The sequence below is a fragment of the Panthera tigris genome, chromosome B4, assembly GCF_018350195.1.
Source record: "Panthera tigris isolate Pti1 chromosome B4, P.tigris_Pti1_mat1.1, whole genome shotgun sequence".
Classification (NCBI taxonomy): domain Eukaryota; kingdom Metazoa; phylum Chordata; class Mammalia; order Carnivora; family Felidae; genus Panthera; species Panthera tigris.
In genome coordinates this window covers 131,141,229-131,156,652 of record NC_056666.1, presented here as the reverse complement: position 1 = coordinate 131,156,652, position 15,424 = coordinate 131,141,229, and positions in this window count along the sequence as shown.

Genomic DNA, 15,424 nt, shown 5'->3' with positions numbered 1-15,424 from the left:
AGTGGTCGCTCGTGGACCTAAGTGCTGGCTGAGTTGGTGCCTCGCGGGGTCCCAGGCTGACGACAGGCAGACCTGAACTAGAAGTCGAGGTCCCCCCTCCGAGGCTGGAGAGATTGGGGGCACACGGGAGTGACGGGAGAGGGGGCGCCGAGGCCTGGAATAGCCACGGTTTGCTAACCGCCCGCTTTGCGTCTGTTCTCTCCGTGAATCCACACCCGCGGGTGCCAGCAAGTGAGGCTTGGCGCAGCCTGCGGCCGAGGTGGTGGGGGTGGCACTTGGGCGTGTGGGCTCCGAGGCCCACGGATCTGGCTCGGGCCCAGCCCTGCTCTTCCTAACCTCTCTGTGCCTCAGTGGCTTTGTCTGCAGAACGGGGATAAAAAGCACCAGCCTCCTGAGGGGGTCAGGAGTCTCAGGCCCGCATCCGGGGCAGGTGACGCCCCGGTGCTGTGCACTCTTGCTGTCTGGGTGTGCACCCTTGCGTGTGCTGCTGCTCCCACCTGACCCCCAGCCCCTCGGGACGGAGTGGAAATTCGGCAAGATCCCGCTGGTAGGGCCCCCTCCCCCGCCCTCCCCGTCCTGCTGCCACAGAGGGCGTGGTCACTGTTGGGCCGGGTCAGGTGACCGGGCACCATGGCACCTGTTTCCCAGGGATTTCTTCCTTCTGCTCCCCGAGGTTGGGGCCAGCCACGGTCACCCCGACCTCCCTCACGGGGGCCTCCCTGCTCGGGGCCAGGGGTTCGACAAGCCTGCGCTGACAGGTGCCGAAAAGGAGAGGGACACAATGATGAAGAAGGTGCCGTCTCGGCAGTGAATGGCTACAGGTCTGTCGAGGGAGACAGACCCAGGAACAGAAAAGCAGGATGCGTTTAAGTCATCTGCTAGGAGGAGACCGGCGGGGTTCGGGGAAATGCGGGGTTCGGGAAAGGGAGCAACTCACTGCCCAGGGCACTGGGGGAAAGCCTCACAGAGGAGGTGGCATTGAGCTAGGCCTCAGCTTTTTCCAGGGGTGGAGGCAGGGGGAAGGGGCCGTCAACTGTGGGAGCAGCACGTGCAGATCCTCGGTGGCCCGAGAACGCTGCCGAGATGCTCGGGGAGGTGGAGGCCTTGGCCTGGAGTTGGACCAAAGGGCAAGATAGGGGCACGGGGGAAGGGAGCAAGCTGAAAGCGAGGGCTTTGCGGGGGCCACGGAGGAAGAGAACGCTGTCTGTTGAGCGTGTCCCACTTGGCAAGCATTGGGCTCCCTCCCTTATGACCACGATGTCCTGTATCCTGAGCAGACCTCCCAGGCGGTAAGTCACTGTCCCCATTTACAAATCAGGAATCTGAGGTTGGGAGGATGAGGGCCCTTGCCCAGGGTCCAGCTGGGAAGGGACTGGCCAGAACCTGAGCCTCGGCCTCGGGCCTCTGCTCTCCGCGTACATCTCTGCACAAGCTCTGTTCACGGGCCTTCTGGTTGCCTCCCACCGGCCTCGGGTCTCCACCTTGCCCTCTGCTCGGACCACAGCAGCCCCGGGGAATTCCTTAGAGGCGGGACCCGCAGCCCCTGCGGGCCGTCTCTCCACTGCCCTCCGTGTTCGGTGGCTCACCACCACCTCGGTCCCTTCTGCCCGGCTGGCCATAGTCGGGGTGGGGGCAGTTGGCAGCCTTGTTTAGAGGCCGAGTCATAGGCCCCAACCCCCAGGGCTCCGTCCCTCTGCCTACGAGAGCAGTGAGTGGCCAGCGGATCAGACGGAATGAAACATTGCCCCCTTGCCCCAACACGGCCTGCGCAGACTTGAGGGGAGGTCGGGGGGGTGGGGGGCATGGGGCGCTGGGGCAGTCAGTGTGAGAACTTGGTAATGGGGCTCATGTGACGGAGGCAGTGGGCGAACTGCCAGGGGGCAGGCTGTGTGGCCTGTGGAGAAATCTGGTGGATACTTAATGTCATCTTAGACCTGATGCACAGAAGCTCCAGGATCCCGCTTAACCTACTTCCTGCCTCTCTGGAGAACGGGCAAGCAGGAGGGTGTCCCCTTAGGCTGTGGGGTCCCAGCCCACACCAGCAACTGAGCTGTGAAGCAGGGCCTTTAGCTCCTTAAAGACAAAAGCTGGCAGCATCTGATTCTGTCCTTTAGACCCTCCCCCAGTTCGGGGAGGAGAATTGTTAAAGTTTAGCCACAAGCCACCACCCTGTTCTATTTTCCTTTTGTTCTTCTCATCTCATATTTAAAGCAACCACCTCCCACTGCCAGCTGCTGTCTTCGATCCTTAGAAAGGCCCGGCAGGGGGGTGGGGAGTGGAAAGAGAGCGCGCCCAGGAGGCAAAAGTTCTGAATTAGTATTAATAATATCCCGCACCACCAAGCGTTCTGGCACTCCACTGAGCATTTTCCAAACTCTGGCTCACGTAATTCTCACATCCACCCTGTGAGGAGATACTGTCCAATATCCCCCTCTCTTCAGATGGGGCATCGAGGCACAGAGAGCTGAAGCCCCAGGTCACAGATTGAGAGGCACCACCGTAGGCCGGTGACGCGAGAGCCCCAGCGCTTAAACCTCTCCAGTGGTCTGCCTGCCAGCTGGGACGAGCCACTTGGTCCTCGGATCTCCTGTTTTCTCACCTGCAAAAGAGGGTCCCCGGCCCCGGCCCGGTCTCCTTCCCAAGGTCACTGTAGGGCACTAGGGCCACGGTGGCCATGGACATGGAAGTGGCTTAAGGTTGGAAGGGCCGATCCAGGATTTGGGTCAGGGCCAGTCTGGGGTGCCATCCCGCACGCTTGGGCCTCTTGGCCCCTATAGACGTCGGCCCTGCCAGGCTAGAGTGTGAACGACAGGGTGACCACACACACAGGTGCGCATACATACACACACTTCTGGTGACCAAGGACCCCAAACAGCTGGACTAGACCCACCCTTCCATCCTGAGCCAGGGAAGACAATCTCAGTAACAAGTGCTTGTGAGGACTTTGCTGTTACCCAAGTCTCCTCCAAGCTGTGTCTGTGCCTCCAGCCTTAAAATGGCCCAGTGAGGTGAGCCAGGTAGGTTCCATGAGGATCCCCACTACCAGCAGCAGTGGGGAAATGGCTTCATAGAGAACTTGTGACAGGCCAGCAGCGGGAGCTGGCCTTGGGTTAAGGGTTCTCTCCTGCACACCAACAGCACACAACGGAGATGTGGTGAGAGTGACTGGCTCCCCCAGGACACCTTCCCCACTGCACCCTCTGGGCACCCCTTCTACACTTTTGCTTTGTGTCCCCAGCATGCCACATCTTCTGTCATGGTATCTACACCTGCAACATTTTATTGACTTGATGGCAGGGACTATGTCTTATCTCTCTAGCACAAGGCCTGATATGTATTGAAGATGCATCGTAGTGAGTAAAGAAAAGATGGATGAATGGATGGATGATGGAGGATGGATGGATGGATGAATGGGTGGTGGATGGATGGGTGATCGATAGATAGACGGATGAGTGATAGATGGGTGGTGGATGATGGATGGATGGATGGATGGGTAATAGATGGGTGATGGATGGGTGGATGGATGGATGGATGGGTGGTGGATGGATGGATGGATGGATGGGTGATGGATGGATGGATGGATGGATGGATGGATGAGTGGTGGATGATGGATGGATGGATGGATGGATGGGAGGACAGATGGGTGATGGATGGATGGATGGATGGATGGGTGATGGATGGATGGATGGATGGATGAGTGATGGGTGGTGGATGATGGATGGATGGATAGATGGATGGGTGGATGAATGGATGGATGGGTGATGGGTGGTGGATGATGGATGGATGGATGGATGGATGGATGGGTGGATGGATGGATGAGTGATGGGTGGTGGATGATGGATGGATGGATGGATGGATGGAGGGATGGGTGATAGATGGGTGATGGATGATGGATGGATGACTGATGGGTGGTGGATGATGGATGGATGGATGGATGGGAGGACAGATGGGTGATGGATGGATGGATGGATGAATGGGTGGTGGATGGATGGGTGATGGATAGATAGACAGATGAGTGATAGATGGGTGGTGGATGATGGATGGATGGATGGATGGATGGATGGGAGGACAGATGGGTGATGGATGGATGGATGGATGGATGGATGAATGGGTGGTGGATGGATGGGTGATGGATAGATAGACAGATGAGTGATAGATGGGTGGTGGATGATGGATGGATGGATGGATGGATGGATGGGAGGATAGATGGGTGATGGGTGGGTGGATGGATGGATGGGTGATAGATGGGTGATGGATGATGGATAGATGGATGGATGGATGGATGGATGGATGGGAGGATAGATGGGTGATGGATGGATGGATGGATGGATGAGTGATGGGTGGTGGATGATGGATGGATGGATGGATGGATGGGAGGATAGATGGGTGATGGATGGGTGGATGGATGGGAGGACAGATGGGTGATGGATGGATGGGTGGATGGATGGATGGATGGGAGGATAGATGGGTGATGGATGGATGGGTGGATGGATGGATGGATGGATGAGTGATGGGTGGTGAATGATGGATGGATGGATGGGAGGATAGATGGGTGATGGGTGATGGAGGGATGGATGGATGGGTGGGTGGATGTATGGATGGATGGATGATAGATGGGTGATGGATGGATGGATGGATGGGAGGATAGATGGGTGATGGATGGATGGGTGGATGTATGGATGGATGGGAGGATAGATGGGTGATGGGTGGATGGGTGGATGGATGGATGGATGGATGAGTGATGGGTGGTGGATGATGGATGGATGGATGGGAGGATAGATGGGTGATGGAGGGATGGATGGATGGATGGGTGGGTGGATATATGGATGGATGGGTGGATGGATGGATGGATGGATGGGAGGACAGATGGGTGATGGATGGATGGGTGGATGGATGGGTGGATGGGTAATGGATGATGGATGGATGGGTGATGAATGATGGATGGATGGATGGATGGATGGGAGGATAGATGGGTGATGGATGGATGGATGGGTGGGTGGATGGATGGATGGATGGATGATGGGGGATGGATGGATGGATGAATGGGTGGTGGATGGATGGGTGATGGATAGATAGATGGATGAGTGATGGGTGATGGATGATGGATGGATGGATGGATGGATGGGTGGATGGGAGGATAGATGGGTGATGGATGGATGGATGGATGGATGATGAATACCTGGGTGATGGATAGAATGGGAATGGATGGATGGATGGTGGATAGACAGTTGATGGATGAGTGAAAAAGTCCCAGGAAACTTAGAGCAACAGGCACACAAGGCAGGCTATCAGCGATGACTGAGTCAGGGGCTGAGCCTAGTCCCTTGAGTTCTGATGCCAAGTTTCCAGGCTCCTCACAGAAGGCCTCAGGTATGCTTGGGATTCACAAAGTCACTCACCTTGGGCCTGGTTCCTAAGAACCATTTCAAATCCAGAAGCAGCGTAAGTGGGTTCCCACGGGTGGAAGAGCATTGCAAAGCAGGGGGAGGGTGTTGGGTTTTCAGTTAGACCCGAATTCCAGTGCCAGCTCCACCACTCGCCAGTCGTGTGGCCTTGAGTGAGTCCCTTCAGCTCCTGAGCCCCCACTCTCCTCGTGTGTAAAGTGGGGAGAAGTCCTTGCCCTCCTACCCCAGAGGTCATTGCGAGGGCTAAGGGTACGGAGTAGCAATTGAAAGGGGTCCCGAATTAGCTACCGTTGTTAAAGCCTCTGCCAGAGGCAACTGTCAGCTGGGCTCCTACCCTTGGGTTGGCCTTTGACAACCACTTTCAGCTCCACCTGCTGTCACGGTGGTCTTGGCAAATATCTGACAAACTCTGAGGAAGTGCTGGGCCCCGCGCAGAGGAAATGGGCACCCACTGTGGCCCCTGCCCTCAGTGAGGACACGGACCCTGACGGAGCTTCCTGGAGAACCCTGTGCGGGCAGAGCCACGGGTAAGCCGGTGGATGTTCAGGACACGTGTATTCCAAGCCCCCCGGAAAGCTTCCCCCAAACCTTCCCGATCGCCCCGGTGCGGGCAGAGTCTCCCCCTCGAACGTGCATAGTCTGGAGCACTTGTGGGAGCCGAGGGGCTTCGCACGGGGTTGTGTACACAGATGGTGCTCAATAAATGCTTATTACGTGAATGTCCTTGTCCGTGTATTCATTCTGTCAGATCTTTGAGCGCGTTCTTTGTGCCGGCTTCTGCGGGGGCGGGGCCGGGGGGACACAGGTCAGTGTGATATGCTCGCCACCCCCCTCGGGAGCTTGCAGTGGGGCAGACCTGGGAGCCAGCGGGGACAGCTCTGGGGACAAAGTGCCATCCTGGGGGGTGGGAGTGCCCAGGAGGGGCGCAGAGACCAGAGGAGGGACGTTTGAGCTGGACCTTGAACTGAACTGGACGTGGGGTCCCACGCAAGGGGAAGGGACTGAGGCAGTGATGAGAGGGGGCTCTGGAGAGGCGGGCAGGGGCCAGGCCTTTGTGGGCCTCGCTCACCGAGACGACGAGTGGAAGCAGGTGGCCACGAAGGCGGTGACAGGACCCACGTGGCAGAGTCCAGCTGCCACAGAGAGGTCAGGCCGGGGGTAGGGGGAAGGCCTACACCAGGATGGTGCGAGGGTGCCGAGCTGGGGGGGAGGCGACAGTGTGTGGTAACCCGTCACGTGCTGGGGATGGCGGTGTCTTGGACGGGGTGACCTCCTGCGAGGTCGTCGGCCCCACCCAGCTCCATGGCCCGCCTCCGCCCCACTGTTTCCATAGTGACAAGGATACCACCCTCCAGCTCCTGGGACTCATCCCCGTGGCCCTCGCTCCCTTCCTCTTGGGTCCCTTCAGGCGGCCTTGTCACAGCCAGGGCAGCCCCCGCTTCCTCCCCCACCCCAGCTCAGGAGCCCCTGGAGGCCCTCGGCCAGAAGCCATGGGACTCCAACAGGACGCTGGAGAGGCCCAGCAGAAACCGGGGAGGGGACACAGCATTCCAGGCGACCACGGGCACACTGGCCGAGCTGTGTGCCCACCCCTGTAAAACCCCGTGCCCATGGTGGGAGGAGAAGGACACAGGCCTCCAGTTCCTCCCCAAAAGAACTCGATGACAAACAGCAAGAGTTTTGGATGGAGAAGGTGCGGCTCCTGGGTGACACCGTTGCCCCAGAGAGAGACCAAGCCCCTCCACGTCTCCAGCTGGGCCTCTGTGAGGCCGCCCGGCTCAGACAGGCTCCAGAACGGGGGCTGGTTTCTCTGTCTCAGGTTGCCTTTCCTCTCTTCCTCATCCCTCCTGCTGAATGTTCCGTCTGCTGCTGGGCCCCGGGGACTCGAAACGGCCAGTCTCTGCCACTAAGCGTGTTCCCTACCCCGCCCCGGGACCTTGGCCACAACCCCGGCTAATTGGTGAGTGCTGAGATCCCACAGGCTGGGGGTGCCGGGGAGAAGCCTCAATACCCAGACCTGCCCAGAGGGCTTCTCAGAGGAAGTGACATTTGAGCTGGACCTGGAAGGGATTTCCATAGGGCCCAGGGTCTGGCGTTGTAGCCAAGGAAGCTGGGGGTGGGGAGGGGCAGGGCTGGGGCTAGGGCTGGGTGAGGCACACCCGTGTCAGCAGGGAGGGAGCCACGGAAGCTTCCTGCGGGATCGTGATGCCGTAGAGCCAGGAACAAAGGCCTCTTCTTCCAGCTCCGAGGACGAGGACTCGGGAGAGGCAGCCGGAAGCCAGTAAGTAACCTGCTTTGCTAGTCAAGGGTGGAGCTGGGCCGTGGCTATGCCGCAGGTGCACGGGAGGGCAGGGCCTCCTAACCCAGCTCGTCACCCCCATCTCGCTCCCCCAACGGCAGCCAGAAGGACTGTGCTGTGCCCCAGCTTAACGCCCGCCTGACAGCCCCCCGCTGCCCCAGGGTAAAGCCCGACTCCTCACCCTGTCAGCAAGGTCCAGCTGCCTCGACACCCGGGGCCAGCCTTGACCCTCAGGTGGGCAGAGCTGCTAAGCCAGACCCCCGAGGGCACTTCCTACCCCCGTGGCGACGCTTCCACGGCCACCGGGCTGAGAGCTGTACCCCCAGTGTGACCTGCTGGGCCCGCCCTGTTGGAGGAGGTCTGGGTGCGTGTCTGTGACTCTTGAAGGAGTCCAAGAGGACTGTGGCCTTGGGTGCGGTCAAGTCCCACCTGCGTGCCCCCACCCCACATTCCCCATCTCCCAGCCCTGCCCTCCCCAATGCTCTCTCCTCCTTACAGCCCGGAAGTCTGGGGGAACCCGGCGCAAACTAACTGTCATGTGCGCCCAATGGTAAACCGTCCCCGAGCCCATGAGGAGAGACCAGGGAGGGGGCCTCTTGGCTCTGCCATGAGCTGGCTGGGTGTCCCAGGGGCCAGCCACTCCCTCTCTGGGCCCATTGCCTCTTTGTGCCCAAGGGCTGACCTTCCAGATGGCACAGTTCAGCCCCCGTCCCGTCCACCCCGCACGCAACGCCGTGCTGTCCTTTTTCTCCAAGCTGAGTGGCCTCCACTACCGCTAGGAGCCTTCTGGGAGGCTGTTCTCGCTGCAGCTGGCGGTGCGGGGCGACCTCTTGTGGCCACACGTGGGCATAACAAGGCTCAGCCGCGACCGTCCCCGCCGGGGGCCCACATGAGGGCGCTGGGAGGGCCGGCGGGGCTCTGCCTACACCCTGCTCTTCTCCAAGGCCCAGCCAGGCCCCCTCTTCAGGTTCATCAGGCCCAAGTGGGAAGAGGTGTGGTGGCTTTGAGTGAGCTCTGCCTTCCGATCGTGACTCACAAACGTTTATTAAGCGTCTACTGTGTGCCCTGCATGCGGGGGCAGCAAGCTATGACCCAGCCGGGCCTCAGCACGCCCACTTCAATCCCTGAGCCCCCTCCTGTCACCCCGCCTGCTCAACAGTCCCCACCTGGCAGGGCCGCGGGAGCGTGGAGGGGCAGGTGCTTAGGACCCGGCCCAGGGCAGACGCCAGAGATGCGGCAGGTCTCTGCCCGCCTCATCCTCCACCCGTTCCCACCTCCGCAATCCATCGCCCCTTCGTCCAGAGGGTTATTCCGAGGGTTTCCCCCTCGACCCCCAAGCCCCAATACCTTAGCACCTCCCTCTGTGCTGGAGTGCCCCCTCTGGGGGGCCACTTGGGCTCTGACTCTCACTTTAGCCTCCAGGGGAAGAGGCCAAATTAATACAATTTGATTGGGAAGCTTTCGTAGAGCGAGGGAGCACTCTAGAAGCTGCCTTTCAGGCCCCTTTGGATTTTCCGCTTAGAGGGTTTACTCCAAGCAGGGCAGGGCGGAGCCCCTACCCCGCCTCCATGGCCAACACAGGCCAGAGGACTTGGGTGCAGAGGAAAATGCAGGCAGGGCCCGTCCCTCTCAGCGACACCCACCCCCCCCCCCCCCCCGCCCCAGAAGCCATCCTAGAAAGCAAGAAGGGACACCCTGGCACGTCTCCATCCTGTGGCTGGGAGCGTCGCCTCCAGAGGAGAGACACCCCCACCCCCACCCCGAGCCGACGGTCACCCTGGGAAGGGACATTGGCCACACTCCACATTCCCAAAGGAAAAAAACAAAAAACAAAAAAACCCAGGAATGTTCCTCCACAGCCACTCACACATCTGTGATCGCACCTGGTGAGGCAGGGTGAAGAGGCTGAAGCACAGAGAGGTTAACTACCCTGCCCGGGGCCACACAGCCACTAAGAGCTGAGCAGAGAGGTGAGTCCAGAGCAGACTGTAAGTGCAGTGTTCTTCAGAGACAAAGCACCCCCCTCCCTTCGCCCAGGCCCCTTCTGCTGGACCGTCTCTCTTGACTTTAATTTTCTTAATGTTTATTTATTTTTGAGAGACAGAACATGAGTGGGAGAGGGGCAGAGAGAGAGAGAGAGAGAGGGAGACACAGAATCCAAAGTAGCTTCCAGGCTCCGAGCTGTCAGCACAGAGGCCGGCATGGGGCTCGAACCCATGAACAGCGAGATCACGACCTGGGCCGAAGCCGGACACTTAACCGACTGAGCCACCCAGGCGCCCCTTCTCTCTTGACTTTAGGAAGGCCTTCCTGGGGCGCCTGGGTGGCTCAGTCGGTTAAGCGGCCGACTTCGGCTCAGGTCATGATCTCATGGTCCGTGAGTTCAATCCCCGCGTCGGGCTCTGTGCTGACAGCTCAGAGCCTGGAGCCTGTTTCGGATTCTGTGTCTCCCTCTCTCTGACCCTCCCCAGTTCATGCTCTGTCTCTCTGTCTCAAAAATAAATAAACGTTAAAAATTAAAAAAAAAAAAAAAAAAAAGGCCTTCCTGCGGACCATTTTCGGAAGGAAGCCAGAGAAGAGGGAAGGGAGCTAGCGTGTAAGGGCAAGACTGTGCCATGACATCGTTCTAGCCACACCGTGGTCCCTTAAAGTGGGCGTCTTTATTCCACTTTGGCAGATGAGGAAACTGAGGCCCAGGGAGGCAAAGCTGCCCCCACAGCCATGCAGCTCCCTCACAGGTGCAGGATTCTGTCCCTGGTGCTGTGGGCAAGGTGCCGAGACACCCCCTCCCCCAGGACCAGCCGGTCTCGGGCCCAGCATGAGGCTTCCAGTGCTGGGTTCTGGGGCCGAGGGCCGGGTGGGAATTGGGCGGGGGGGGGGGGGGCCTTCTGTCGAATATCAGGCTGACCCAGGATCGGGAGACCCCTGCCCACCTCTGCCGCTTCTCTGCCTTTGAGCAACACGGTCAGAACGGGTGGCTTTTCTCCTGTCTCGGTGAGCCTCTGAGGCCAGGTTTCTGGAAGCCTGGGGCCCCGGAGTACAGCCAGGGCTGCAGGTCTCCATCTTGCCCCTGGGTTTCCCTGCCCCCCAGAGGGGGCACCTGGAGGGTAGAAAGGGCATCTGCTTTGAATCAGACCCTCTGGCCTCACCATTCACCAGATGCTTGCCTCAGACAAGCCACTTAATTTCTCCAAAGGTGGTGGTCAGCCTATATCTCACATTTTAGAGATTTAACTGAGCTGATAGGTGTTAGGAGAGTGAACCAGGGCCTGATGAGTGCGTGTCCTTCTTTCCCTCTTTTCTGGGACAGAATCCTGGAATTCTGGAGGGTTCCCCCAGCTGGGGGCAGAAGGGTGAACATTGTCAAGGTGATCTGAGACGGCACACTACTGACAGAAGACTCTGCAAAATCTTCTTCACAAGCCCAAGTGAGCGGGCCCAGCCTGGGGACACAGCGCAGAGTCCCCCCCATCCTGAGCCACCCCCCGAGGCTTCCCCTCCCCGTCCTGTCCCCCATGTGGGCTGCATCCCCCTCCTCCTCCCGGGGACCCCATCTCCATAGTGGACGCAGACCGTGGTCCTCTGGACTCCACCCACTGTGCCTGTGAGCCTTCTCCCTGCCAGCCCAAGACGGAGCCTCGGACACTGGCCCATCTCTGGCAGGGGACAGTGCTAATGAGGAAGGCAGCAGAGGGCACAGAGTCCCGTGAAGGGACTCACAGCCCACCCTGGGGTCCAGGGGGACTTCCTGGAGGAGATGCCATTGTCAGTAGGATTTGAAAGATTTAAGTGTGTGTGTGTGTGTGTGTGTGTGTGTGTGTGTGTGTTAGGGGAGTGTTAGCCAAGACAGGAAAAGTGACATGGGCTGCCAGGTAGAGGTCACAAGCAGAGGCGTGGAGGCTAGAAGCAGCCTGACGGTGTGAAAACGGTAGGCAAGTCCCTGTGGCTGTCACTGGAGTTTGAGAAAGGAAAGGAACAGACTGGGGGCGGGGGCACAGGGAGGAGGCTCTGGGGCAGGGCTTGCTGGCCTGAGTCGTTCCAAGGTGCTGGTGCCATGACCTTCGCTGGCACCGCAGCTAAATGATGAGGGGACCCTTTTGTGTTTACTGCGTTATCTTCGCTTGTGCTCTGAGCAGTAAGCCTGGGGGCTGTGGGAGCAGGCTGGGAAGCGATGCTTCTGTGACCGAAAGGGATCACGTGCGCTGCATGCTGCTGTCCCCCAACTTCTTCCTGGGTACACGGGAGGCCTGAGCCAACTCGAGCCCTCTGATGCCCGGGCTCTGGTCACTGCAGCACAAGAGGGCTTACGCTCCTGTGCCCCCTCTACTACTCCGCCGCGCCCCGGCAGCTACAGAGAGGGGACACATCGTCAGAATCCGGGCACAGGTGTAGCTGGGATCTGGGGAAAGTGGCAGAAGTGAAATTAATCCGAGGTGGTGTAGGGCCAGAGCCCAAGGGAGTTACTGCTGTGTGGCAGAATGCGGGGCGGAGGCCCTCCCGCCCCCACGCCCTCCCCAGCACTTGGGCGGGCTGAGCCCGGAGGGACAGGAGCCAGGCAGGTCCCTCCGAGGCCTGGCACCGCCTTCGACTCTGCTCCCCGGGGCAGCCAGCAACCGCGCACGCCCCTCCGGCCGCAGTACTGAGCCCGGGCTGTGCGGCGGGCCTGGCGCAGCCCCTGGAGATGCTCCTCCGGCAAGAGCAAAAGGCCAAGTGAGTGGGCACAGACCTGTCCTCTGGAATAGCTCTGGTCGAGGCCGTGGACAGAGGGTGCCCACTGGGCCCCTCTCTCATTGCCCGTGTGGTTCCTGCACCTCCCTCTGAGCTTTCAGGCAGCCCCTGGCCAAAGGAAACGAGACACGTGCCCTGGATTCAGAAGGCTCTGGTTTTGTCAGTAACTGGCCACGTGACCTTGGACGAATCACGCATCACATCCCTTTTTCTCATCGGGAGACAACAATGCGCACCAGGGAAGGCTGTTATTTATTCGCTCAACTGGTATTTATTGAGCACCTGCTATGCTAGGCTCTGGGGGAATAGCACAGTGAGCCACTCTTATTGGGCAATGGGGGGCACCATCCAGAAATCCAGGCTTCCAGATGCCAGCCAAGGGCCAGCTTGGAAAGCAGGTCTCTGTCTCAAGGCTGGTGTACTAATTCTTTTCTGTGTAAGGTGGGGAGGGAAGGCCACAGGGCCGGGGGGTGGGGGGAGGTGCAGACAGAGGCCATGCCATGGGGGCCCTCGAGGCCAGGCTGGACCTGACCTTGGGCTTGATGGAGCCAAGGACAGGTGGTAAGCCAGAGGCAGGGGACAAAGTCCAGCCTGTGCTTAAGGAAGATTGTTCTAGAAGCTTTGTGGAGGCTGAAGAGAAAGTGTGGAGTGGGCACAGAACCAGGTTGCTGCAGAGATCATTCAGAATGCAGTTCTGGGGCTGGAGTTCTTAGGGGAGGGCGACAGCATGAGGGGCCCCAAGGGGCAGAGGGACTGTTGGGCAGGGAGGAGGAGGTCACACTGCGCTGAGGGGTTCCCAGGGGAAAGGTTGGAGCCTAGGAGGGAAGAAGAAGTGGGACAGGATTCAAGGAGCTGGTCTCGGGAGGGAGGCTGGCAGTTAGGGGTGAGGCGTGGAGTGGAGCAGGGACCCAGCTCTGAAGGATCTGGGGTGGGGGGCTGACGGCTGCGGAGGGGCCGGAGAGGGAAGACTGAGAAACTGCCTGAATTTCAAATAAACGCAACCACCCTGGCCCCAAGAGGAAAGCTGTCAAGAGCGTGACAAGAAGGCTGAGTCACAGGAAGGGAAACTTCTTGAGCCCACAGCCCCTGACCACCAGGAAGCGATGGCATGCGGGAGTCTGAGCACAGGGAGGCCCTGGGCTTGTGGCTGCCGACCCGGCTGGACACGGTGCCCTTGGACGTGCTGGCAGAGAAGTTCACGGGCTGTTAGGGCTGAGCCGAGCAGGTGACGACAGGTGGCCTCTGCTGTCCTGCCCCGCCCCACTTATGGGCCACCAGAACCAGTCAGCCAGATTGGCCCACGCCCGCGGAGGTACATACCCCCAGGAAACAGGGGCGGGGCACAGGAGAACTGAATGATCTGGGGTCCCCAGATTGAAACGCCCCCAGCCACGCCCAAGGGCTCACAAGTCCTGCGCCCTCTCTGGGAACTGCACCGAGTGACTCATGATGGGACCTTCCTCCCCGTACCAGCTGCTGCGCTGACAGCTGGGTGCTGAGGGCCGAGGGCCCCTCGGAGGTCTGTCCCTGCGTGGGAGAGGCCTGCTGGCCACACCAACAATAGCAATGCTGTGAGGACCGCTGCCCCTGTCGTCCGGTGCAGCCCTCTCCAGCGGGACCGGCTCTGGGTCACTGGCAAAGCAGGCACGTAGTCGGCATCGGGTGAACAAATGCTTCGTAAATTAGAAAGCAGTCGACGTTGATCGAGCACTTCACTCTGTGCCAAGCACTGGGCTAAGCTTGTATGAAGTAGACACGTCAACACCATCCCCATTGTACGGATGAGGACACTGAGGCTGAGAAGGGCTGATTGATGGGCCCAGCAACGTCCCCACAGGAGGGGGAGCAGGTGGTGGGGATGTCAAGGGGCTGGGAGTCATTTGCAGGAGAGACAACCTCACGGGGGTATCAGGCAAGTTCTTCTACATGAGCCCATGAGCAGTGGCCCAGGGGCCAGTGCCCTCAGAGGCCCCAGTGCCGCCTCTGACTGGCCTCCTGACCGCAGAGGCCGGGCAAGCCATTCGGCCAGACGCCTTGCAGGGGGCAAGGAGTGATCGTCAAAGCTTCCACCGAGTGCCAGGCACTGGCCTGTCTAGAGCTCACGCTATCCCTGGGCGCTGTGGGTGACTGGTGTTCCCATTCCAGAACACAGTGTGAGAAGCGCCTGGACAAGGGGATGAGGGATGCCGGAACATGGTACGGGAGCCTTTCCTCCCGCCTGGGGAGTTTGGAGGCAAGGAAGCAAGCCTCCATGGGACAAGTGACATTTGAGCCCATCCTTGAAAGCTTCATAGAGATTCATCAGGCCGAGAAATGGGGAAAGGGCATTCTAGGCCAGTGCGCGGCCTGGGCAAAGGTGTGCGAGCGGGAGGGGCCCCGGGTGAGGCCAAGGAGGGCTCAGCTCTGGGGAGTGCAAGCGGGGCACTCAGGGGTCTGCGGCTGCCACACTGGGGTGTGGGGTGTCTGAAGGCTGGGGAGTCAGGCAGTTAGCGGAAGCAGGTTTACTGAGCGGTTGTTAGGAGGCTGGCCCTGTAACAGGCGTGGGGGGACAGAGACGACTAAGGCAGTCACCCATAAGAGCCTGGCTGGGAGTGTCCTTCTGTTCCAGGTCCCTGGCGCCCGGCTGGCCCACTTAGTAACCTGGCCCCAGTACCTTTCCTTCCTCGGACTGGCCTTTCCCGTCCATAAAACAGGCTTAACTGTGCTTGCCACCCAGTGACAGAGCTCTTTGAGTTCTCGGGATGAAAGATCCCATAAATGTGGAGTCCTGTCGCCAGCTGGGGCAGGGTGGAACGGGGAGCCCACATCAGATCCCAAGGAGATAGAGAAACAGCCCTGGGGGGTGGGAGGGCCCCAAGATCCTCTGAGGCCACCCCCTCCTCCCCCGTAGCTGCCAAACGTGTTCCTGCTGCCAGGAAGCCTGACATTAAAGTCAAGTCCTCCCCCACCGCACCCCCAACAAGGATGCTGTGCTCGTGATGGTTAAGTGACA